General features: G+C 44.8%; 1 pseudogene; it reads left to right on the top strand.

Moving 5' to 3' along the window:
- The first annotated feature begins 7,733 nt into the window (after positions 1–7,733).
- The window catches only part of LOC113882301, a 42,984-nt pseudogene continuing 23,349 nt past the window's right edge, over positions 7,734–27,368 (top strand).

The following is a 27,368-nucleotide window of genomic DNA, read 5'->3' as shown; positions in this document are numbered from 1 at the left end:
GACACTATGAAAATGAAAAGACAAGCCATATGTGAAGAAAATATGTATAAATCATTTATCTATGTACAATCATTCATCTGATAAAGGACTAATATTCAAACATATAAAGAACTCTTACAACTCAATAGGTAGATGACAAACGACCCAATTTTTAAATCGGCAAATTATCTGAATAGACATTTTGTAAGAGGAGATACACAGATGGCTAATAAGTACATAAGGAGATACTCAACATGATTGGTTATTAGGGAAATGAGAATTGAAATCACAATGAGATATCTCTATACATCTACTAGAGTGGCTACAATTGAGAAGATAGACAACAGTAAGTGTGGAAAAAGTGAAATTTTCACACATTGTTGATGGGAATGTAAAATGGTACAACCCTTTTGGAAAACAGTATATTTCTTAAAAACTTAAATATAAATTTACCATTGGACTCAGAAATTCCTTTTCTAAGAAGAAAGCCAAAAGAAATAAAAAGATGTATCCCCAAAAAGACATGTAAATGAATGTACATAATAGCATTGTTCATAATAGCCCAAAACTGGAAATAACCCAAATGCCCATCAACTGGTGAATGGATATGGTGAATGGGTAAATAAAACATGATATATCCATACAACTTAATACTATTCACTGATAAAAAGGAACAGATTTCTGATTCATGCCACAGTATGGATGATCTTCAAAACCTTTATGCTAGATTCCACATATAAGTGATATGATGTGATATTTGCCTTTCTCTGTACCTCACGCAATATGACAGTCTCTAGGACCATCCATGTTGCTGCAAATGGCATTATTTCATTCTCTTTTATGGCTGAGTATTATTCTATTATATATATGTACCATAGAAAACAAACTTAAGATTTATCCCCACCAGGGGTAGAGGGAAGGGATAAATTGAGAGATTGGGCTTGACATATACACACTCAGTTCAGTTCAGTTCAGTTCAGTCGCTCAGTCGTGTCCGACTCTTTGCGACCCCATGAATCACAGCACGCCAGGCCTCCCTGTCCATCACCAACTCCCGGATTTCACTCAGACTCACATCCATCGAGTCAGTGATGCCATCCAGCCATCTCATCCTCTGTCATCCCCTTCTCCTCCTGCCCCCAATCCCTCCCAGCATCAGAGTCTTTTCCAATGAGTCAACTCTTCACATGACGTGGCCAAAGTACTGGAGTTTCAGCTTCAGCATCATTCCTTCCAAAGAAATCCCAGGGCTGATCTCCTTCAGAATGGACTGGTTGGATCTCCTTGCAGTCCAAGGGACTCTCAAGAGTCTTTTCCAACACCACAGTTCAAAAGCATCAACTCTTCGGTGCTCAGCCTTCTTCACAGTCCAACTCTCACATCCATACATGACCACAGGAAAAACCATAGCCTTGACTAGATGGACCTTTATTGGCAAAGTAATGTCTCTGCTTTTTAATATGCTATCTAGGTTGGTCATAACTTTTCTTCCAAGGAGTAAGCGTCTTTTAATTTCATGGCTGCAGTCACCATCTCCAGTGATTTTGGAGCCCAAAAAAATAAAGTCTGACACTGTTTCCCCTGTTTCCCCATCTATTTCCCATGAAGCGGTGGGACCAGATGCCATGATTTTCGTTTTCTGAATGTTGAGCCTTAAGCCAACTTTTTCACTCTCCTCTTTCACCTTCATCAAGAGGCTTTTTTGTTCCTCTTCACTTTCTGCCATAAGGGTGGTGTCATCTGTATATCTGAGGTTATTGATATTTCTCCTGGCAATCTTGATTCCAGCTTGTGCTTCTTCCAGCCCAGCGCTTCTCATGATGTACTCTGCATATAAGTTAAATAAGCAGGGTGACAATATACAGCCTTGACGTACTCCTTTTCCTATTTGGAACCAGTCTGTTGTTCCATGTCCAGTTCTAACTGTTGCTTCCTGACCTGCATACAAATTTCTCAAGAGGCAGGTCAGGTGGTCTGGTATTCCTGTAATAGATAACTAATAAGGACCTACTATGTAGCACAGAGAACTCTACTCAATATTCTACAATGACCTATATGGGAAAAGAATCTAAAAAGAAAGGCTGTATGTATATGTATAACTGATTCACTCCGATGTACACCTGAAACTAACACAACATTGTAAATCAACTCTACTCCAATAAAATAAACATTAAAAACTCTATGTTAATGAAAGAATCTGACACAATATAGTACACGGTGTAGGATTCCATTCATAGGAAATATCCAGAAAGACAAAAATCAGATCAGTGGTTGCCTTGGACTGGGGGAAGGAATAGGAGTTGACTGCAAATGGGCACAAGAGAACTTTTGGGGGTAATGGAAAGTTCTAGAAGAGTGAAAATCATTGTGGTTGCACAACTCTATAAATCTACTAAGTATCACTGAATTATACACTTACAATGGGTGAATATTATAATATGCAAAACTATCCTTTTATAAAAACACTTTCCTGCCTCTCTACTTCCTCTCAACTTTAAACCTGAGGGAGGAGAGGAGGGGAGAGAATCAGACCAGAAAGAGAAGAGAATGTAAACCACATCCTTTCCCCAAAGGTAAGCAGCTAGACTGCAGCTAATTTTAGCTGGGGAGGAGGTGGGTGTGGGGGGTTCAGAGAAAAAAGTACTCTGAATACATTGAAGTTCTAATTAATATACAGGATTGGATATTTTAAACCAAGTCTATGTTTTACCCTCTAACATATTTATAGAACCTTCTACTGGCTACTCATGAACAGAAAAGTCACTTGACCTGAGATTTTACCTAGTGAGAGGTAAAATAAGCCACCCACCACATGGGATAAGATATTCACCACAGGAGCGAAAGGTTCAGTGTGGGACAAAGGTACAGTTGATTTTGTAATCATCCCCCATGAAAACAACGCTTTTAGCCTCTGGTGACACGAGAGTCAAAAACAGAGCAACAAGGACACAGTTCAGCCATATAACAAAGTGCAGATTCAAAGTGTTTGGGGAACAGAAGAATTTTGAACTCAGGATCTGTTAGACCTGAGTTTGAGTCCTGGCTTGGCTATTTACTTATTTATTTATTTTTTAACTTTACAATATTGTATTGGTTTTGCCATATATCAACATGAATCTGCCACAGGTATACACGTGTTCCCTATCCTGAACCCTCCTCCCTCCTCTCTCCACGTACCATCCCTCTGGGTCATCCCAGTGCACCAGCCCCTAGCATCCAGTATCGTGCATCGAACCTGGACTGGTGACTCATTTCATATATGATATTATACATGTTTCAATGCCATTCTCCCAAATCATCCCACCCTCTCCCTCTCCCATAGAGTCCAAAAGACTGTTCTACACATCAGTGTCTCTTTTGCTGTCTCATATACAGGGTTATTGTTACCATCTTTCTAAATTCCATATATATGCGTTAGTATGCTGTATTGGTGTTTTTCTTTCTGGCTTACTTCACTCTGTATAATAGGCTCCAGTTTCATCCACCTCATTAGAACTGATTCAAATGTATTCTTTTTGATGGCTGAGTAATACTCCATTGTGTATATGTACCACAGCTTTCTTATACATTCATCTGCTGATGGATATATAGGTTGCTTCCATGTCCTGGCTATTATAAACAGTGCTGTGATGAACTTTGGGGTACACGTGTCTCTTCCAATTCTGGTTTCCTCAGTGTGTATGCCCAGCAGTGGGATTGTTGGATCATTAGGCAGTTCTATTTCCAGTTTTTTAAGGAATTACCACACTGTTCTCCACAGTGGCTGTACTAGTTTGCATTCCCACCAACAGTGTAAGAGGGTTCCCTTTTCTCCACACCCTCTCCAGCATTTATTGCTTGTAGACTTTTGGATTGCAGCCATTCTGACTGGCGTGAAATGGTACCTCATAGTGGTTTTGATTTGCATTTCTCTGATAATGAGTGATGTTGAGTATCTTTTCATGTGTTTGTTAGCCATCTGTATGTCTTCTTTGGAGAAATGTTTATTTAGTTCTTTGGCCCATTTTTTGATTGGGTCATTTATTTTTCTGGAATTGAGGTGTAGGAGTTGCTTGTATATTTTTGAGATTAGTTGTTTGTTAGTTGCTTCATTTGCTATTATTTTCTCCCATTCTGAAGGCTGTCTTTTCACCTTGCTTATAGTTTCCTTTGTTGTGCAGAAGCTTTTAAGTTTAATTAGGTCCCATTTGTTTATTTTTGCTTTTATTTCCAATATTCTGGGAGGTGGGTCATAGAGGATCCTGCTGTGATGTATGTTGGCTATTTAATAGCTACATGATACGCAGGTCAGGAAGCAACAGTTAGACCTGGGCATGGAACAACAAACTGGTTCCAAATAGGAAAAGGAGTATGTCAAAGCTGTATATCGTCACCCTGCTTATTTAACTTATATGCAGAGTACATCATGAGAAACGCTGGGCTGGAAGAAGCACAAGCTGGAATCAAGATTGCCAGGAGAAATATTAATAACCTCAGATATACAGATGACACCACCCTTATGGCAGAAAGTGAAGAGGAACTAAACAGCCTCTTGATGAAAGTGAAAGAGGAGAGTGAAAAAGTTGGCTTAAAGCTCAATATTCAGAAAACTAAGATCATGGCATCTGGTCCCATCACTTCATGGGAAATAGATGGGGAAACAGGGGAAACAGTGTCAGACTTTATTTTTTGGGGCTCCAAAATCACTGCAGATGGAGATTGCAGCCATGAAATTAAAAGACACTTACTCCTTGGAAGGAAAGTTATGACCAACCTAGATAGCATATTCAAAAGCAGAGATATCACTTTGCCAACAAAGGTCCATCTAGTCAAGGCTATGGTTTTTCCAGTGGTCATGCATGGATGTGAGAGTTGGACTGTAAAGAAAGCTGAGTGCCGAAGAATTGATGCTTTTGAACTGTGGTGTTGGAGAAGACTCTTGAGAGTCCCTTGGACTACAAGGAGATCCAACCAGTCCATTCTGAAGGAGATCAGTCCTGGGTGTTCATTGGAAGGACTGATGCTGAAGCTGAAACTCCAATACTTTGGCCACCTCATGCGAAGAGTTGACTCATTGGAAAAGACTCTGATGCTGGGAGGGATTGAGGGCGGGAGGAGAAGGGGATGACAGAGGATTAGATGGCTGGATGGCATCACCGACTCGATGCACATGAGTTTGAGTGAACTCTGGGAGTTGGTGATGGATAGGGAGGCCTGGTGTGCTGTGATTCATGGGGTCGCAGAGAATTGGACACAACTGAGTGACTGAACTGAACTGAACTGATATGGGAAATGTCACTTAGCCTCTCTGATTTCAAGTTGCTTATCCTCAGATTGATAGTAATATCGACCTCAAGGGCTTCTTATAAGGATTAGGTGGTGTAATGTATATAAGAGAATTTTGAGAGAGGACTTACTTAACAGTCTAGGTATATCAGTCAGGGTTCTCTCAGAGAAGATGAACTGCTGTGAATGATATAGAATAATGATACAGAATAATGATTTATTATAGGGATGAGACCAAGCATGGGCATAGTATGGCAGTCTATTTAAAGCTATCACTTTTGCATCCCATGTTGGGCCCAAAGTCAGCAGAGGTGGCAGTTATGAAGGGAAGACGTCTGTGAACTAGGGAGATTCAGGTTTAGCTAGAACTTGGAAGGGCAGACTGGAGCTGTCTTGGTGCCTCACCGCCTCTACTCCAGATGACCCAAGTGGCCTGCAGGATAAGCTTCACAAGTAACTGGTCCAGGATTCAGAGATGGGAGGAAGATATTGGAGGGGGGGAGCTGGAAGAGCTGTGTGCCCAGTTGCTACCCCTCACCAGTGAGCCAGCAGATCAGTCACAAGATGCTTGAGTTGCAAGAGTGTCTGCCCTTCAGCCACCTTCAGAGCATACTAAAAGGACCACAGCATCCCTTAAACCTTTCAACTCTGGTGCAAATTTCTCTTGTGTCCAGGCTTAACCTGGAACTATGCAGAGAAGCGAATTCTGGGAAATATAGTTTCAGCTTTATTAATTGACAGAATACAATGTCACCACAGTCCGGGCCATGACAACTTGGCATCCATACCTGTTTCTTTTCATCATATTTAACATCCAAATAAAGACAATAGCAAGATCTTGCTTTGCCTTACATGATGCAACTCTCTCATGTACCACCCAAAACACAACAACCTTCTCTGTAAAACAGGGGCCCCCAGTCTCCAGGATCTAAAACCTGATGATCTGGGGTGCAGCTGATGTAATAATAATAAAATAAAGTGCCCAACAAATGTAACGTGTTTGAATCATCCTGAAACCACCACTCCCACTCCACCCTCTCCCCGGGTCCATGGAAAAACATTCTTCCACGAATCTGGTCCCTGGTGCCAAAGAGGTTGGGGACCGCTGCAGAGGATACAAAGTTCTTTTATCCATCACTGCCAGATGTTCATTCCTCCTCCAGCTGAGTCATACTCATCTGGAGCTATTTGGTAATGTAAATTCTAAGATATCAATCAAGTTTACTATTAACACATCTTATATTAGATGGTGAAGAAATGGGAGAGGGAAAGAAAAATATTAATGTGTTCATAGTAAAATGAGGAAGAAACACTGTTATAGTCTTCATTTCTACAACTGATTATATGGTCATAGCTAGAGTTTTCCTTCTTCTGCTATCCATTCAATATAACTTTTGCTTTCAGTAAACATCTTCAGTTGGTCAAAATTTCCTACCTGATGGAGTGACTCCATCTTTGTTCCTAAAGGCTATGGAGCACTAACACTCCAGCCTGTACTAGGCTGCTGTCCTTTACCATTCATCTGTTTTTTGTTTTGGTTTTTAATATTTTGACAGTGCTACATGGTGTGTGGGATCTTAGTTCCCTGGCCAGGGGTCAAACCCATGCTCTCTGCATTGGAAGCATGGAATCTTAACCACTGGGTTACCAGGGAAGTCCTACCATTGGAGAACCAAGAGATGCTCTGGCAGATCTGCATCCAGACACACCAGTGTACTCAGTCTTCCCTCGTTGTACACGTGTGCTTCAGTTGTGTCTGACTCTTTGTGATTCTGTGGACTGTAGTCCATCAGGCTCCCCTGTCCATGGGAGTCCCCAGGCAAGAATAATAGAGTAGATTGCCATGCCCTCCTCCAGGGGCTCTTCCACCACCTGGGAAGTCCCCATTGTACAATAGTCTTCGATTTCCCCTCGGCAAGATTGATCACCTAGGCTTGCACAGCAGTCCACCTTCTTTTTCTGTTGATTCTCCAGCGGGAAGAACCTAAAGAGGTCAAGAGGCAGTCTCAACTTCCAGTTTAATGAATCACTGCTGTGATGGACAGATTTCCTCTTAGGAAAGAAACGAAGTCCTCTCAACAAGAAGGGCCCAAAGATGCAGAAACAAAAAGCAGTTTAAGTAGAGGTAATAGGGATCTTAATCTCTTTCCCACTCTTTAGGAATCCATGAATCCCAGCTGTGAGAGAAAGAGTACAATCCCTTGGTCACCAGTTTAGAGCATATGCCTTATGCTGTAGGATATTGGGCTTCTCTAGTGGCTTAGATGGTAAAGAATCTGCCCACAGTCTGGGAAACCCAGATTTAATCCCTGGGTTGGGAAGATCCCCTAGAGTAGAAAATGGCAACCCATTCCAATATGCTTGCCTGGAGAATTCTGTGAATGGTAGGACATTGCCTCAGCTTTGCAAGGGATTGACACGCAGCTGGTGCCATAACTATGTCTGCAAAAGGTCATTCTACAGTTCTAGCAATCAGCTGCTTCGCAGTGATGGGGAACAAGGTAAGATCAGAAAAATCCATGGGCAAGAGTCCACTGCTGTACTTCACTGGCTGTGAAATGAGTTCCTTGGGCAGCAGCAACACTGCATTGAATACCATGACAGGGGACAAAGTATTCTGTTTAAGCCCACAGATACCAGTTTTGACAAAAGCAATGTGAGCAGGAGAGGTCAGTCTAAATCCAAAGAAAGAATCTACTCCGATAAGAACAAATGCTGCCCCTTCCACGATGGACACAGCCCACTGTCATCAACCTACTACTGCACGGTTGGCTGATCCCTTCTCCCTTCCCCCCAAGAAATAGTGTACTATCAAGGGCTCACTGTTGGTCTCTTCTTTGGCATATTGGAGACTCAGCAGCGGCAGTAGCCAAATCAGCCTTGTTGAGTAGAAATCCATGTCGCTCAGCCTCCATTTCTGCCATCAAGGCTACTTTGTTCACAAGCTAACTGGTCAAGGAAGGGTGATTAGGGAGAGGCTGTCTGACCTGCAGAGTGAGTCATCTTGTCTACCAAATTCTTAAACTCTTCCTCTATTGAGGGCATTCTTTGGTGAGCACAAAGATACAAAGTCCTTTACATTATGCATTAGTCCTTTACAATTTTCTAAATTATCGTTTAGAAAATTTAACCATATGCTTCTTCCCCAGGCCTCCTTGTCACTGATTTTCCAAGTCTTTGGCCACGCAGCCAAACCATTATCCACTATGCACGAATCAGTATAGCTCCTAACCTTTGGTTATCTCTTCTTTCAGGCAGGATGAACAACTCTGCCCACTGGAAGGATTACTTACTCACCCTCGTCCTTTGGGGACACCCGGGAGTGGGACTGTGGTTTTTGTACTCTGCTGTCTTCACATAGTGTCAGTATCTTGCAGTGAATCATACATAAACCAAGCCCAAATGTTTCTTCTTAAGTCAAAAGATCATAGAAAACCCCCATGTAGCCACAGGGACAGGTCAAGAGGGAAGAAGCAAGGTGCAGGAACAAAGCCAGCTACATCATTTGTGGAGCCCGGAGCAAAATGAAAATGAAGGACCCCTTCCCCCCAAATTACGAATTTCAACACGGTGAGAGTAGAGCATTAAACCAAATGTGAGGCCTTCTGAGCACGGGCCCTGTGAGCATGCCCAGGACCCTCGGCAGGAGTATGGCCCTTGGTTCCTGGACTACTTGTTTATGCATGTTACTTGTTAGGATTGGTTTGAGCCGTTTCATGTATGCCACTTTGACTTTTTTTAAGGAGGTTATCTTCTTTTTAAAAATCAGTTAACCTATTATTTATTTTTGGCTGTTCTGGGTCTTCCTTGCTGTGCATGGACTTTCTCTTTTTTCGGCAAGTGGGGGCTACTCTCCCGTTGTGGTGTGTGGGCTTCCCTTTGCAGTGACTTTTGTTGTGGAGCACAGCTCCAGGCAGTAGCTGTGGTGTGGGGCTTAGTTGCTGCACGGCATGTGGAATCTTCCTGGACCAGGGATTGAAACTGTGTCCCCTGCATTAGTGGGTAGATTCTTAACCACTGGACCATTAGAAAAGTCCTGTCACTTCCATTTGATTGTGGAGGGGTCCCTGCATGCCCAGCTTTGTGTTTTAATGTGTCAGATATTGACACCCAATTCATGATGTGTGACTCAAGTCTTATGGTAACTTGGCCCAAGGTCAGGTGGTTTTCAGCCACTACTAGGACCCTGGAGCAAAACAGAGCTATTTCTCAAAGGAGAATAGTTATCCACAGAGGATGACATATCTGCTCAAAATTCTGCGGGTCTATGCTGTGATTCACCTATGAAGGCTTGCCAAAGGCTCTACAGACGCATTCCAGTGTGCCTCAGACACTTCGAGTATCACTGAGCATGCTGGATCACATAGTCCAAGAGGCAAAGGACCTTGCACCTTAGTCTGGATCTACTGAAGCACCCTCTCCTGTCCTAGGTCCCATTCAAAACTATGCAAGCAGGAGTTGAGAATTTATACAAGCTCTACCCATTAAACATAGGCCATAAATATGGCCAGAAAGCACAGCAGACCAGAAACTGTGAATAGGTCCATGTGACTCCATCATCACCAAAGGAAAAAAATCACCCCAAGGATGTGGTCTATTGGTGTTTGGTGAGCAGTACTAGATCCCCTGAACACAAAAACTAAAATCTTCAAAGTTTAGAAAGCCATATGGCACACTGGTTAAGGCTGGGGACTCTGGAGTCAGACTCCCCAGAGCCTAAACCTAAGTCCTGTCACTTTCAAGCTGTGTGAGTTTAGAGAAAGAAAGTACTAGTCATTCAGCAGTGTCCGACTCTTCGTGACCCCATAGACTATACCCCACCAGGCTCCTCTGTCCATGGGATTCTCCAGGCAAGAATACTACACTGGTTACCATTTCCTTCTCCAGGGGATCTTCCCGATCCAGGAATTGAACCCAGGTCTCCCACATTGCAAGCAGATTCTTTACTGTCTGAGCTACAAGGGAAGCCCATGTGAGTTTGGGCAAGTCATTGATAACCTCTCCAAGACTCAGAAGGGATAATAATGGTTCAGATCAGATCAGATAAGTCTCTCAGTCGTGTCTGACTCTTTGCGACCCCATGAATTGCAGCACGCCAGACCTCCCTGTCCATCACCAGCTCCCGGAGTTCACCCAGACTAACGTCCATCGAGTCGGTGATGCCATCCAGCCATCTCATCCTCTGTTGTCCCCTTCTCCTCCTGCCCCTAATCCCTCCAAGCATCAGAGTCTTTTCCAATGAGTCAACTCTTCGCATGAGGTGGCCAAAGTACTGGAGTTTCAGCTTTAGCATCATTCCTTCCAAAGAAATCCCAGGGCTGATCTTCAGAATGGACTGGTTGGATCTCCTTGCAGTTCAAGGGACTCTCAAGAGTCTTCTCCAACACGACAGTTCAAAAGCATCAATTCTTCGGCACTCAGCTTTCTTCACAGTCCAACTCTCACATCTATGCATGACCACAGGAAAAAACATAGCCTTGACTAGACGGACCTTTGTTGGCAAAGTAATGTCTCTGCTTTTGAATATGCTCTCTAGGTTGGTCGTAACTTTCCTTCCAAGGAGTAGGCCTGGCGTGCTGCGATTCCTGGGGTCGCAAAGAGTCGGACACAACTGAGCGACTGATCTGATCTGATCTGAAGAGTTATATCCATCTTGTAAGCTTGTTACAATGATCACATGTGCTGAGCTGTGCTTAGGTAGGTTCTCAATTATGTCCAACTCTTTGTGACCCTGTGGACTGTAGCCTGCCGGCTGTCCCACATTGCAGGCGAGTTCTTTACCATCCGAGCCGCCAGGGCTAAGGCACAGAGTGAAGACTCAACAAATTTTCTCACGAAAGCTTTTCTTAGAGATGAGCAAGATATAGAAGTCACTAGATTGGGGTAGGAAGAAACCAGAGGTGTGGCTCATGTAGCCCCTTAAACATGGAAGACTCTATATGCCTCTGCTTATGGTGTAAAGGGAGAGAGGGGAACCGAGAATGTGTTCAGGTTACCATTATGCTTTCTAAAGAGTGAAACTGTGGCAAGTCGTCTCCATCTCTGCATCTCAGTTATTTCAGGCATAAAACAACAGGGCTGGTCTTCATGATCATGATGGACTATAAAGAAAGCTGAGCGCCAGAGAATTGATGCTTTTGAACTGTGGTGTTGGAGAAGACTCTTGAGAATCCTTTGGACTGCAAAGAGATCAATCCAGTCAATCCTAAAAGAAATCAATCCTGAATATTCATTGGAAGGACTGATGCTGAAGCTGAAACTGCAATACTTTGGCCACCTGATGCGAAGAACTGACTCATTGGAAAAGACCCTGATGCTGGGAAAGAGCATCACCAGCTCAATGGACATGAGTTCAAGCAAGCTCTGGGAGTTGGTGATGGACAGGGAAGCCTGGCGTGCTGCAGTCCATGGGGTCACAAAGAGTCAGACATGATTGAACTACTGAACTGAACTGAACACTGATCTTCATGATTACCTGGTCTCCCCCTTCCCTGATGGGGGCTTCCCTGGTGGCTCAGACAGTAAAGAGTCTGCCTACAGTGCAAGAGACCCGGGTTCAATCCCTGGGTCAGGAAGATCCCCTAAAGAAGGAAATGGCAACTCACTCCAGTATTCTTGCCTGGAAAAATCCCATGAATGGAGGAGCCTGGCAGGCTATAGTCCATGGGGTCACAAAGAGTCAGACACGACTGAGCAACTTCACTTTCTTTCCCATCCCTGACGGTCTATGATATGATGACTCCCACCTCTCGTGAGATGTGGGACCTTCCCCTGCCACAGCCATGAGATCCCACCCATGATCCCAGCAGACAGTGCTTTGGCCAGGTCCCTGCAGCTCTTTGCTCTAAGAGCAGGTCTGGCAAAGACCAATCAGAGGTTTGGGGTATTTATTAAAGCTCTGGCAATGGCTCCCACGTCTACAACTGAACTATTTTCAGCCCCAGCTTTTTCTTTTCCTTTTGAAGAGTGGGTGGATTTTAAGACAAACAGACTAATTAGGTATATGTTAGCATTGCCACAAAAGCAAAACAGTCAGATTTCCCAACACGACACCAAGTTGGGGCTTGGAATTTGGAGGATTACAAGGGAAACCTGGTGGTCTTTCCATTTCTCACACCCGGGGGTCTTGTCTTTTGACCAACTGGCCTCTCCCTGGGACAAGTAAGGGGGAGCTTCTGGGAGGGTCTCCATCCTGGGGGTGGAGGGGTGGGGACAGCAAGATTCCCTCCTTTCATTCTTCAGGCCCCCAAGTTAAGAGCAAAGACACCACAAACACTTAAGTAATTAAAGAATAATTTAAAACAAATGTGCACTGGAGTCCGGGTGGAGCAGAGTAGGCTTGGCTTAATACACAGTGTGGTGAGAGTCTTCCTAGGGCTTGATCTTTCACTAGGAAAAAGGAGTTCCTTCCTGCACCAAACACACCCAGGATTCTGGTGAAACCTCCCCTGCTTCCCCACACACAAACACACATAGGGCCCTCATGACTTTGCTATTCCAAAGTGGCGTCTAGCCCAGGGGAGCTGCCCTTGAAGAGAAATTCCCTGGCATATAAACCAAATAAGCTTTGGCTGCATATGGCAGAAAATCCAAGATAGCAGTGGCATAAATGAAATAGAAGTTTATTTCTTCTATTCATGCAAAAGAACCCCAGAGGTAGGGAATCCAAGGCTGTGTATGGTATGGAGGATGAGGGAGGTACCCAGGGATAACCAAGGAAAGAGGCTGCTCTGGCAGATTTTCCAAGGATGTGACTCTGACCTTGAGATTGTATCTGGCCAGCAAGAAGGTGAGTATTGGCCCCAACCTGCCCATTGTGTTGGGCATGCCCAACATGCCTGTGGGGCATGTATGTATTATTTTTCACTCATTCATCCCACAAGATACTGGCTTAGCCAATAAGTTCATTCAGGTTTTTCCATTAGAAAAACCTGAACAAACTTTGTGGCCACCCAATATTTACTGAGAAGTCACTATGTGCCAAGGACTACATCAGGTGCCAGGTCAATAATGTGACTAAGGCAACTACAACCACACTCTGTGAAGTTTCCAGTCAAGTGGAGAAGACCCATAAGAAGATTTCAATAGAAAAATGAACTCTGTGGCTAAGCTGTACCTAGGAGACAGCCAGGACACTGTAATAGAGAATAGCAGGGGAGATTGACTTAGCTCAGGGTTGTACAGAGCTCAGCTAGAAGGTTGCAGAAGTGGTAAGGGAGAGACATCAATGGAGAAGGTCATCAGGCCAGCCAGCATTCACAAGAAGCAGATAGAAACAATGGCAGGTCTTTTGAACATGGCTGATGTCAACCAAGTAGTCACCAGTCACCCTACAAAGAGACCCAGATAGACTCAGGAGAACACTGGGGCTCTAACCACCTGCCAGGCTCTAGCCCTGCCCAATTCAGTTAAACCTACATGATAGAGGCGACAAGGCCCATTTAATGCAACCAAGATGCTCTCAGGACAGTGCAGTGACTGGTCCAACTTCATTAAACAGCAAGAAGGAAGCAAAGCTGCAGTTTACCCTCAGGTTGTCAGGATCCAGGTCCTTTGCATACACAGATACTCAACCCATAAGACCAAACTGATGTGTTTCAGCTCATGCTTTTGGGTTAAGGGGAGCGGGATATTGGCCCAAAAAGCTGGGTGCTGATGCCCATGGAGAACTAACAGACCAGACAGAGATGGGCAGAGAGGCCAGCCAGCCTCCAGCATCACATTACACTCCCCAGACCTAATTGCTTTACAGACTAAACAGCACAATTTACAGTCAGCCCTGGGATAATGACGTCTCCCCGTCCAGTTCTGCTCCGTTCCGAGGGATTCCAGTGTTTTCCTCGGAGATATTAGACCAGGGGCCCGCAAGACCAAGGTTCTCTGGACTCAAAGGCAACCATTGTGAGAGCGGCCGGGGAGGGGCCCGTGGGAGGAAGAGGGACTAAGTGGTATTGCAGGCCCAAGCCGGCCGAGGGGCCACCCCAGATAAATCTTGCCCGCGCATCTGGAGAGGACATGATGACACAGAGGTCAACCAGAAAGCCGGCAAATTAACTGACTCATGCTCATTCAAGTTTTTAGGTAATCAAATAACTCAAACCCAGGTAGACAGTCTTAATCCCCAGAAATAGCTTGCTTTATAAATCACCCACAGAAAACTGTTTCTCCTTATTTCCCCACAAGTCTCCCTTTTTAGTAGAAAGTCGTTATTTTTAGACTAAAAAATAAGCCTTACAAACAAGTCAGATTATCTTCCCATGTCGCTGCTTTAAAATATAAAACCTGAACTTCATAAAGCGTTCTTCCCTTTTTTCCAGAGTGTCATCTCCATCTATCTCCAGGCCGTGTCTTTTATTTATAAGCAGAAGGCCAGATTGTACAAACGCCATGATCTCATGTGCAGAGATGTCAGGCCAAGAATTCTTACGGGTCTCACTTAAGTGTGCACTCAGAGTGTGTGTGTGAGTGCAAAGTCACGGTCAGCGGGCTTCCCGGTTCTCTTTATTCCTCTCATTTGTTTTCCAAGTTCCCTTTGAAGCTAAGAAAAAAAATGCATACGTATTGGACAAAATCAGGCGAGAGTAAATGACAGTATGAGGTGAAGCTAAGCTAGTAGCATATTTATCTGCGCATGGAGTTTCATCAGTTGTCTGGCGATCTATGCTTCTGGGAAAGTTGGGTACTTGCAACCGTCATCAGCCTTATGATGAGACCAGATCAGAGTTGCTCAGAGGGTTAGGGCTCTGTCCTCTTTATTTTTTCTCTAAGCCCCTCACCAGACACAAGATCTTATGGCATATTTTAAAAATATTTTTAAAATTATTTTTTCGGTCACACCACGTGGCGTGTGGGATCTTTGTTCCCCAACCAGGGATTGACCCCACGCCCCCTAGAGTGGAAGTGTGGTGTCTCAACCTCTGGACAGTCAGGAAAGATCCTCTGTTCACTTTGTTCTTATTTTTAAGTGTCCCTTGGGTGCCTTCTTATGTTCTCCCTGAACTAGCAAGTCTGGAATTCTGCCGGTTTTGTTTTATCAAACTTCTTGGCATTTTTATGTCTCCAGCAGCACCCAACATCAGACAACAGGGTGAAGGAGGGGAAGGTGAACTCTGGAAGCTGCCAGATCTGGGTCTGAATCCTTTTGCTCTGCCTTTAGGAGCTGTGTGGTTATGACCATGGTACATAACTTCTCTGTGCTTTTTGTCTTCTGCAAAAGGGGAATGACACATGCCCTCATGATGCATGTGAGGCAGGGAACCCAAACCACTAGCTACTGTTGCTGCAGTATTCATCATTATGATCGTTTTTATTACCCACATGAACAGCCCTGGAATAGATAGTACTGACGTATGCTCTTTAGCAAAACGGATTTCTCCCTCTAGACAAAATCACACACACATAAATCACTGATATATTATTTTTGACCTTGTCGTTTGATACATCACAACAATAGATAAATCTACGTACATAGATAAACAACCCTTTAAACAGGATAATGGAAAGAAGCAGTGGTGTGGGCCATCCTAACTGGTGGTTAATCAGTATATGCAACTCCTGTAGTGTAGACCAACCCAGGGCATGGCTTGCTGGTCTCTACAGTAAGATTAAGGGTGTGGATCCAAACAGCAGGCAATCATGAATACAGGCTGGGCTCCACACTAGACTCCTGCCTTCTGCCCCGGCGAGAGGGCTCCTTCTAGGCCAGACCATTAACACTCGGGTCCCTGACCAAAGAACAGGATCTTCAACTCAAAGGCTGAGTGGCCAGTTCCAAACCAGAGACTCAGGGACTGGCCAGGTCAGTGAAGCCAGAGAGAAGAATCACACAGGGAAGCTGGGTTATCGCCAGACAATGTCCATGCTTTCAGATGGTTCCCTGAAACATCTTTTTACCGTTTCTCTGCTCATCCCCTATTTTGTTTGGTGTGATTTCAATCTCTGCACCTTAGACTCCTTGGTGGCTTATCTTCCGGTTACTAGAGCTCTTTAACCTCAACACAGCTGAAGGCTGCTCACAGCCCTCTCTTTTAACCCATGACTGGGATGGGAGCTCAAGAGTCCAGGTCATTTGCCTTAGTTGGCAGTCACTCAGAGGCAGGATCTCAGTCCAGGGGTCCCCTGTAGAATCTGGCTGAAACTTTTCCCCACTAAACTCCTGCCCCAGACAGCTCCTTGCTCATCTTCCTCCCCTGTCCAGCCTCCCTACTCCCTAATCGGCATCCCCAGGAGCCATTTCTTAATAAATTATTCCTGCAAAAGTCACTGTCTCAGGTCTGCCCCTAGGGCATCCCACCTAAGCCATTGAGTCAAGGCAATAGCTGGCATATGGGAAGCCACTGAATTCACCCCTACGATTCCCTTCCTTCCAGCCATGTACTGAATCAGCATTTCTTTCTCCATTTTGTCTTTTGGAATTTTATCCCTATCAGATGAACCAAGACTCTTTCTTGAGTTTTCAGCCTTTTGATTCCTGATTTTGATTCTTCTCTATCTTCAAACCCGTAGCACATTAATCATGACACATGAGGTCTTGGGACTAAGAGAGACCCCTCCTAAGGGATCAGGCAAATCTCCTGAATCCAGGGCAATGGGTGGAGCCTTTACAGGGTGAGGCAGTGGTTACCAACCTTACCATTAAGTCCCTTTCAGCACTCTTTCTGGGACCTACATAGCCTATCCAGAATGAGGATGACAAACAAGATCCCTTTGGGCATTGGGGTTCCTGGCTGGCCCCACAACTGTGCCCTCTCTCAAAACTCCTCCCAGGGAGACTTAGTCTTTATTCAGGACCCACACGGAGGCCGCTGGAAGACAAAGTCCTGTTGAGTTCCCACCAACCCCCTTGCTGATGTTTGGACGAGACAGGAGATTAGGAAAGTTCTTATACTGTAGTATCTCTAGTCTTCATTCTTGTGTAGGGTGGTCACCTGGGAACCTTGGCTTGGGAAAGACAACACAATTCAGGAGTGAAGTGGGTGTTGTATATCTTGGAAACCTAAGCACACAGTGAGGAACTGGGCAGGATGCATGTTGGAGGAAAAGGGGAAAATAGCCTGTGGCTCTGAGAACCAGAGCTGATGCACTAAAAAATTCCCAGCGAGTCCAAGATACCACCAATAGCCAATCAACACTCATGAGCAGGATGTAGTAGCACTGTGACATTCTGAGCTAATATGATGCTGCTGCTGCTGCTGCTAAGTCGCTTCAGTCATATCTGACTCTGTGAGACCCCATAGGCTCCCCCGTCCCTGGGATTCTCCAGGCAAGAATACTGGAGTGGGTTGCCATTTCCTTCTCCAATGCATGAAAGTGAAAAGTGAAAATGAAGTTGCTCAATCGTGTCTGACTCTTAGCGACTCCACGGACTACAGCCCACCAGGCTCGTCCATCCATGGGATTTTCCAGGCAAGAGTACTGGAGTGGGGTGTCATTGCCTTCTCCAAATATGATGCTAGCAGTAAGCAAAAGACCTATTCTTTAACCATTACATGCAGGCCTATTACCAAAGAAGTAGATTTTAAAAAAAAACTTCTCGAAATACTGAAACTAGTTCTAGGTATTTTTGACACAAGATTCTTTATTGTAAACATTTTGCTGCATTTTTGCCACAAATGTTTTTGCCACATAATTAACTAGCCATAAGACAATTTTGCCATGAAAGATAAAACATGAAAAATAAGAGGGATGCTAAAAAGGACATAAAGAAACATGAGAAATAGATTTTAAAAATTAAGACTTTATTGTGACATACAAGATATTTGAATACATTTTAAATGGATATAGATTCATGCCAATCTGTGCAAATAATTGGTTTTATTTTTATTTTGTAGGTTGATCCTAAGCACTTGTCTTCCAAGTCTTTCTTAGTATCTTACTTTTTTTTTTTTGCATATTTATTTGTCTGTTTGTTTTGACACTGCACTGATTCTTTTTTTTTTTTTGCTAATATTTCTTCCTTCATTAACAGAGGTATCAGGGGCTTCCCTGGTGGCCCAGTGGTAAAGAATCCACCTGCCAACGCAGGAGACACGAGTCTGATCCTTGGTCCAGGAAGATCCCACATGCCATGAAGCAACTAGGCTTGTGGACCACAGCTACTGAACCTGTGCTCTAGAGCCCGGGAACTGCAACCACAGAGCCCATATGCTGCACCTGCTGAACCTGAAATCCCTAGAGCCTGTGCCCCACCAAAAGAGAAGCCGCCGTAGTGAGAAGCCCGTAGACTGCAGCTAGAGAGTAGCCCCCACTCACTCCAACTTGAGAAAAGCCCATGCAGCAATAAAGACTAAGACAGCCAAAAATGAATCAATACAATTTTTTAAAAAAGGGAGTGGTATCAGGAATTCTTCTCTTGTGTTGTTGGAAGAGGGTGTTTATTATGACCAGTGCATTTTCTTGGCAAAACTCTATTAGTCTTTGCCCTGCTTCATTCCGTATTCCAAGGCCAAATTTGCCTGTTACTCCAGGTGTTTCTTGACTTCCTACTTTTGCATTCCAGTCCCCTATAATGAAAAGGACATCTTTTTTGGGTGTTAATTATAAAAGGTCTTGTAGGTCTTCATAGAACCGTTCCACTTCAGCTTCTTCAGCGTTACTGGTTGGGGCATAGACTTGGATTACTGTGATATTGAATGGTTTGCCTTGGAAATGAACAGAGACCATTCTGTCGTTTTTGAGATTGCATCCAAGTACTGCATTTCGGACTCTTTGTTGACCATGATGGCTACTCCGTTTCTTCTGAGGGATTCCTGCCCGCAGTAGTAGATATAATGGTCATCTGAGTTAAATTCACCAATTCCAGTCCATTTCAGTTTGCTGATTCCTAGAATGTCGACATTCACTCTTACCATCTCTTGTTTGACCACTTCCAATTTGCCTTGATTCATGGACCTGACATTCCAGGTTCCTATGCAATACTGCTCTTTACAGCATCGGACCTTGCTTCTATTACCAGTCACATCCACAGCTAGGTATTGTTTTTGTTTTGGCTCCATCCCTTCATTCTTTCTGGAGTTATTTCTCCACTGATCTCCAGTAGCATATTGGGCACCTACTGACCTGGGGACTTTCTCTTTCAGTATCCTATCATTTTGCCTTTTCATACTGTTCATGGGGTTCTCAAGGCAAGAATACTGAAGTGGTTTGCCATTCCCTTCTCCAGTGGACCACATTCTATCAAATCTTTGCAGCCAAAGATGGAGAAGCTCTATACAGTCAGCAAAAACAAGACCAGGAGCTGACTGTGGCTCAGACCATGAACTCCTTATTGCCAAATTCAGACTTAAATTGAAGAAAGTAGGGAAAACCACTAGACTATTCAGGTATGACCTAAATCAAATCCCTTATGATTATACAGTGAAAGTGAGAAATAGACTTAAGGGCCTAGATCTGATAGATAGAGTGCCTGATGAACTATGGAATGAGGTTCGTGACATTGTACAGGAGACAGGGATCAGGACCATTCCCATAGAAAAGAAATGCAAAAAAGCAAAATGGCTGTCTGGGGAGGCCTTACAAATAGCTGTGAAAAGAAGAGAAGCAAAAAGCAAAGGAGAAAAGGAAAGATATAAACATCTGAAAGCAGAGTTCCAAAGAATAGCAAGAAGAGATAAGAAAGCCTTCTTCAGTGATCAATGCAAAGAAATAGAGGAAAACAACAGAATGGGAAAGACTAGGGCTCTCTTCAAGAAAATCAGAGATACCAAAGGAACATTTCATGCAAAGATGGGCTCGATAAAGGACAGAAATGGTATGGACCTAACAGAAGCAGAAGATATTAAGAAGAGATGGCAAGAATACACAGAAGAACTGTACAAAAAAGATCTTCGTGACCCAGATAATCACAATGGTGTGATCACTCACCTAGAGCCAGACATTCCGGAATGTGAAGTCAAGTGGGCCTTAGAAAGCATCACTACGAACAAAGCTAGTGGAGGTGATGGAATTCCAGTTGAGCTATTCCAAATCCTGAAAGATGCTGCTGTGAAAGTGCTGCACTCAATATGCCAGCAAATTTGGAAAACTCAGCAGTGGCCACAGGACTGGAAAAGGTCAGTTTTCATTCCAATCCCAAAGAAAGGCAATGCCAAAGAATGCTCAAACTACCGCACAATTGCACTCATCTCACACGCTAGTAAAGTAATGCTCAAAATTCTCCAAGCCAGGCTTAAGCAATATGTGAACCGTGAACTTCCTGATGTTCAAGCTGGTTTTAGAAAAGGCAGAGGAACCAGAGATCAAATTGCCAACATCCGCTGAATCATCAAAAAAGCAAGAGAGTTCCAGAAAAACATCTATTTCTGGTTTATTGACTATGCCAAAGCCTTTGACTGTGTGGATCACAATAAACTGTGGAAAATTCTTCAAGAGATGGGCATACCAGACCACCTGATCTGCCTCTTGAGAAATTTGTACGCAGTTAGAACTGGACATGGAACAACAGACTGGTTCCAAATAGGAAAAGGAGTTCGTCAAGGCTGTATATTGTCACCCTGTTTATTTAACTTATATGCAGAGTACATCATGAGAAACGCTGGACTGGAAGAAGCACAAGCTGGAATCAAGATTGCCGGGAGAAATATCAGTAACCTCAGATATGCAGATGACACCACCCTTACGGCAGAAAGTGAAGAGGAACTCAAAAGCCTCTTGATGAAAGTGAAAGTGGAGAGTGAAAAAGTTGGCTTAAAGCTCAACATTCAGAAAACGAAGATCATGGCATCCGGTCCCACCACTTCATGGGAAACAGATGGGGAAACAGTGGAAACAGTGTCAGACTTTATTTTTCTGGGCTCCAAAATCACTGCAGATGGTGACTGCAGCCATGAAATTAAAAGACGCTTACTCCTTGGAAGGAAAGTTATGACCAACCTAGATAGCATATTGAAAAGCACAGACATTACTTTGTCAACAAAGGTCCGTCTAGTCAAGGCTATGGTTTTTCCTGTGGTCATGTATGGATGTGAGAGTTGGACTGTGAAGAAGGCTGAGCACCGAAGAATTGATGCTTTTGAACTGTGGTGTTGGAGAAGACTCTTGAGAGTCCCTTGGACTACAAGGAGATCCAACCAGTCCATTCTGAAGGAGATCAGCCCTGGGTGTTCATTGGAAGGACTGATGCTGAAGCTGAAACTCCAGTACTTTGGCCACCTCATGCGAAGAGTTGACTCATTGGAAAAGACTCTGATGCTGGGAGGGATTGGGGGCAGGAGGAGAAGGGGACGACAGAGGATGAGATGGCTGGATGGCATCACTGACTCGATGGACGTGAGTCTGGGTGAACTCCGGGAGTTGGTGATGGACAGGGAGGCCTGGTGTGCTGCGATTCATGGGGTTGCAAAGAGTCGGACACGACTGAGCGACTGATCTGATCTGATCAGGAATTCCCTGGTGGTCCAGTGACTGAGACATTCTGCCTGCCAGTGTAGAGGGGACACCAGTCTGATCGCTGCTCCAGAAGATTCCACATGTCGAGGGGAGCTAAGCCCGTGCATCACAGGTACTGAGCGCACGCTCTTGAGCCTGAGTGCCGTGACTACTGACGCTGGCGTGCTTTAGAACTTGTGCTCTGCAACAAGAGAAGCCGCCACAGTGAGAAGCCCGTACACCTCAACTAGAGAAAGCACGCTGAGAGTTCCTTTCTGGGGACTGTGCTTCTTAGCCTGCCCACATGGTAGGCTCTCTGTCTCCTTTGTTTTTTTTATTTTTTTTTTTGCATAGAGAAATGCCAAATTGGATATTCAGCGGGGCGGTGGAGGAGTGGCTTGCTTTCACTGAGTGAGGCCACAGTCACGCGGGAGACAGCTATTTCGGATGCTGGCGTAGTCCACCCTTCTGCCCCTCTGAGCCACTGAAGACCATGAGAGACCAAATTGGGGTGTCTGGTCCTGACCCCCAGAGACCACCTGTAGGTATTCCCATTACCCTACTATAGCATCATGCACAGCAATGAAGACCCAGCACAGCCAAAAATAAATAAAAAATTAAAAACTTTTTAAAAAGGTAGAAAGAGGTATCAGTTTCCCAACACAGGATGCATGTTTGCAACTGAGCTTTATTGAGCTGTGAAAGCCTCTACACCATTGTATGTCCTTGGCATATTGTCGTGTGTCCACGGAGAAATGTTCCAAAGTTCTATGGAAAATGAGGGTTCAACCCTGTGCCCTCAAGGCCTCTTTCTCCTCCAGTGTTTCAAAATAAAGAAATCAACTCTCAGGACAAATCACTGTTATCTGTCATGATCTTTGTACTGTATACTTCAAACCAAACTGTCAACCAGTTATTTTTCCTCTTATGACACAATTGCTTTATGGCCAATTACTTATGCAGTGAAAATATTCAGGGCAAAAATCTTTGTGGTGAAGAAACATACTGTGAAAATACTGGACACAACTCAAAACAACTCGTCACTTTCGATGGACCCCTAGACCCTGGAAACCCTCGGCAAGGAGGCACAGAAATGGACCTTTTCAAGATGTTTGCCATATTGGTGATGTTCCCAGTGGAGGGCTTAGGAGCAGATCAAAATGGATATAGTTGGTGGCACTGATTTCCCCTGAATCTCTTCTGTTAAGGTATGGACTACAGTCAGGGTCATGAGAATACCTACAGGTGGTCTGGGGATCAGGGCCAGACGAACCTGAGCGAGGTAGCTAAAGTCTCTCATGGTGTTCAGGGGTGCAGAGAGGTCATCTGAAATAACCCAGTCTCCCCCATGGAACTGAGCCACTCCTCCAGTGCCCAGCTGCGTATCTGCTTTGGCATTTTTCTCTGCAAAAAGAAAAAAAAAGGAGACAGATAGCCATGGGCAAACCTACCTTGTGGGCAGGCTAAAAAGCATGGTCCCCAAAAAATCACAGGGAGGCAAAAGGTAGGGGTCTTGGCGTGTCTTAGCATCCACGGATGGTGCTTCCACAGACATTGAATTCGCTGCATTCCAGGCGTCTGGAATCCCCAGACAGCAGACTCCAGTGGGGTAATTTGGGGCAGCGATATTCGGCTGCAGTGCGAATGGCTTCACTCCACTGTGCACTCCTTGTTTCTTTTTATCCTGCCCCTAACTTTTTATGGGCTCCTGCATGTAAGGCCAAAGTTATAGTGCCAGCAAGCACACAATGTATCCATGGGGAAATCATTATTCTTGTGTGTTTGAAGCGTTTGTTTGAACCATCTTTAAATTATTTCTCTGGAAATAGGTCTGGCTTAAATATGTTTATCCCTCTGCCTTTGTGAGTCCTTGTTTGCATTCGCTGGGCATTGGTAACAGATGAGAAGAGTCATCACAAGGTATTTAGCCCTTTGAGACACTGTAGTTGCTTCCACATTTTGAGCCTAGATAAAATCAACAAGAAGTGGGGAAAGGACGCCATGGCTAGATGCCCAGGGAGGGGAGAGGGGAGTTTGGGGATAAAGAACTCACCAGGGATTCCCAGGTGGTGCAGTGGTAAAGAATCCGCCTGCCAGTGCAAGAGATGCAAGAGACGTGGGTTCGATCCCTGGGTCGGGAAGATCCCCTGGAGGAGGAAATGACAACCCTCTCCAGTATTCTTGCCCGGAGAATTCCATGGTCAGAGGAACCGGGCGGGCTACACTTTATAGAGTCCCCAAGAGTTGGACACGACTGAACGTGCATGTGTGCACACACACAAAGAACTCACTCTGGAGAAGCTAGAGAAGAAATCTTCATTTACAGAATGGAGTGTGTGTGTGCTCGTGCATATACACATACACACATTTCCCCTCTTTTCTTTCTGAAATGCAGTAGATATTGCTGGAATCTCAAATCAGAACCAACATAGCAAGGGCCTAATGAGTGAGAAATTATGTCCAGAGACAGAAAAGAAAAGCAGTGTGGAAGTTCTTTGTCGGGCCTTTCCCTGTCTCCTGTGTGCCTCTGAATAAGTCACTTTCCCTCTCTGAGCAGTGGAAAACTTGGACCAGAGCTGAGAAGCCTCTCAATTTTGATTTTCCATGATTCTCAAATATAGGAGAATTAATGGGGAAAAAGATCTCTGGGGTGCCCAGGCAGGGGGATGTTCCCTAACTCAGAAGGTGTATTATGAGGGGGAACGTGGCACAGGTGGTAAGAACTTGTTCTTAATTGTGCAGGTTCTGGAGTCCCATGGCACAGGTTCAAGGCCAAACTTTTCTCCTTCCCAGCTATGCAACACTGAGCTGGTTCTCAACTTCTCTGTGCCTTTATTTCCTCATCTATAAGTTGGGGCTAATAATAATAGCTACCTCAGAGAGCTTAAGGAAGGAATAAATAATGTGCACAAGGCAATTAGAACTGTGTCTGTATCAAACCTGGGCCTCCTGCATTACAGACAGATTCTTTACCATCTGAGCCACCAGGGAAGCCCCTGACTCACACACAAGGCAATCAGAATTGCCCACCCATTTATAAAGTGCTCAGCGGGTACTTTTTAGTATAAATATATACTTACATATGCATCGATGTGTGTATGTGTACATATATACATATATTGTTCCCCTGGGGTTGGAAGGTCTAGTGAGTGTGGCAGAAATTGCCGGAGGCCTACTAAGAGCTTTTGACCCTTAGGGAAAACTAAAAACAAAATAAAACCCTTGTCTAAGAGGCCAGGTTTCAAATCCCAGCAAGCTGGTTTCGGAGCCTTGGCTGCAAGGTGTCAGGAGGGTTGATGGACTGAGTTCAGGAAGTTTATAATTGTAGATGGAGGTATGAGGGGCCAGAGAGCCTTGTTTGTATCCTGCAGACAGCATGGAAGCCTCTAGAGCTACAGAGCAGGGCTGTGGCTGGATCTAGAAGGTTTAGGACAGGGTGGAGTGAATGACGGACAGGGCTGTGGCAGGGAAGCCAAGGGAGGCTGTTACCACCCTATATGCAGACGAGGGAGACCTGAGCTAAGACAGTGGTTGAGGGCAGGGTCTGGGGATCAAAGGGTTCAGAGGCAGAGGATTCAGAATTCTCCTGCTTAGGATAATCAGGAAGAGTCACCCCAGTGACCTCAGTCCATCAACCCTCCTCACGCCCTGCTGCCAAGGCTCTGAAACCAGCTTGCTGGAATTTGAATCCTGGCAAAGAAGGAGAAGGATGTTTAAAAAGTATTTATTTATTTTGGCTGTGCCAAGTCTCAGTTGCGGCATGCGAACTCTTAGTTGCAGCATGTGGGATCTGGTTCCCTGACCAGGGATCGAAGCTGGGTCCCCTGCATTGGGAGCTCGGAGTCTCAGCCACTGGATCACCAAGGACGTTCCAGGAGGAGCAATTTTAAAGAGGAGAAAGTGGTCGTCTCAGTTTGGGATAGTAAAAAAGGTACCCGTGGGGTCTTTGGGGGGATATGCTCAGGAATTGTCAAAATAGGAGTCAGTTACTTAGGAGAACAGTCCAAGCTGAGCATAGAAATACAGGTGGAGGGAAACTCGACTCAATCCAGGTGAAGACTGAGGCCCTGAGAAGGGAAGTAACAGCTCAGGGAGGCCTCATTGAGCATGAGAAGAGAGCATGGCGAGAACCCAGCTTGCATGGCTCTTCACCTCCCCCAGCATGCCCAGAGTGCCAGATGCCAACACTGGTAAGCCAACCAGTTCCCAGATCTTCACAACATCCTGGTACCCTCTGTGGTTTTCCTTGAACCAAGCCCAGAGCCTGCCATCTAGGGCCTTGGCTCCCTTTCAAAGCCTTACAAGTTCCAGTTGGGAATTCTGTTGCCAACCACTGACCAGGCTGCCCAGCCCTCCCTCTGATATCTGGCCACAGCAGGTAGCCTCCTTCCTCTGGGTTCTCTTTCCCAGATAGCCTGAGGCTCCTTCAGAAGGGACTAGACACGGGGGACACTCTGCTTTGATCTTTGAACCACACGAGAGGCTTCAGCAGGCTGCTCACATGCTCAGCCAGCTGTGTCTAATGGGGAGTGCTGGGCAGGAGCAGTGGCCTCCCTACCTCTCCTGGCCTTTTTGTGCTCCTGTCAACTGGATCTCCTCAAGGACATTTTTCAGCCAAGGAGTTTAATACAGCAGTTGCTGTGTATAACTAACTCAATTCCCCTTAACCTCCCACTTCCCTTTCCCCATCTTTTAACTCAAGGATGGTGGGGAATAAGATGATCATGGAGGGGACATGGGGAGAGTAGAGGTATGGAAAAGATGGTTAAAGGCAGTGAAGATTTATTCCAAGTTGGACTTTTAGTTGGGAGAGGCCAGGAAAGGTTAAAAACTACACTGAGTTCCTGCAGACGAGACTGATTTTCTCTGGCTACTCTGTTGTCTGGCCTAAGGGGATGAACTCTCCCCCTCCACAGAGCAGCTATTTCACAATCCTGCAGGTCTGCGAGGTGGTTTTACAGTGCGCTGCTCACCGTCTGCAGGAAGAGCACAGCAAGAGAGAAGTCTTCAAAGTACAGCAAGAAATATTTGGGTCAGTCATAAGAAAGAACTTCCAGGCACTGAGAACCATTAGGAGAAAGTCCTAGAAATAGTATTTATCTGAAGTTGTCTGGATGTAGTTTTACTGGAAGGCAAAAGAGCAGATGAGGCAAAAGTTTCCAGGTCCAGTAAGGCACACCCGAGAAGAAAGCTAAATATCCCTCAATTCTGGAGAAAAATTAGTTGGTGTGGAAGTGTGATGAAATGGCTGATGCCTAGGCTCTGGAGTCAGAGGATCATAATGTTTCATTCCAACTTCAATGCTTGTTAACATGGTGGCCCTGCCCAAGTGAAAAGAGCCACACCAGGCCTTGGTTTTCTCATCGATAAACTAGGGACAGCAGGGGTCGTGATAAACATGCAGGGTTATTTTTTCCTACTAGAGAAAATGTATGTAAAACAACCCGCACGTAGTGGGGACTCAATTTTTAAAAACTTGGACTGGGTGTTTTTTCCCTTCCTTCTGTTTTTCTGTGCCCATAATAAAGTCGCAAAGCGCTTAGCTTTGGTTTCTATTACAGTTGAAAATGCATTCAGATCTGACTGGGAGCGAGAGCAGACTCCAGGGGCAAAAAACAAACTCCATTGTCTGTTTGTTTATAATTAGTGACGTATTACCCATTATGTCTAGGACTGGCTGTGACTGCTAAGGGAAACAAGGGCTCTGTGAAGTGTCTAGTGCTCTGGTTTAAGCTGCAGAGCTCTTATGATACCCACCT

The sequence above is a fragment of the Bos indicus x Bos taurus genome, chromosome 23, assembly GCF_003369695.1.
Source record: "Bos indicus x Bos taurus breed Angus x Brahman F1 hybrid chromosome 23, Bos_hybrid_MaternalHap_v2.0, whole genome shotgun sequence".
NCBI classification, from domain to species: domain Eukaryota; kingdom Metazoa; phylum Chordata; class Mammalia; order Artiodactyla; family Bovidae; genus Bos; species Bos indicus x Bos taurus.
Note: the sequence above shows the minus strand (reverse complement) of the source record. Positions and strands in the feature narration are given on the sequence as shown.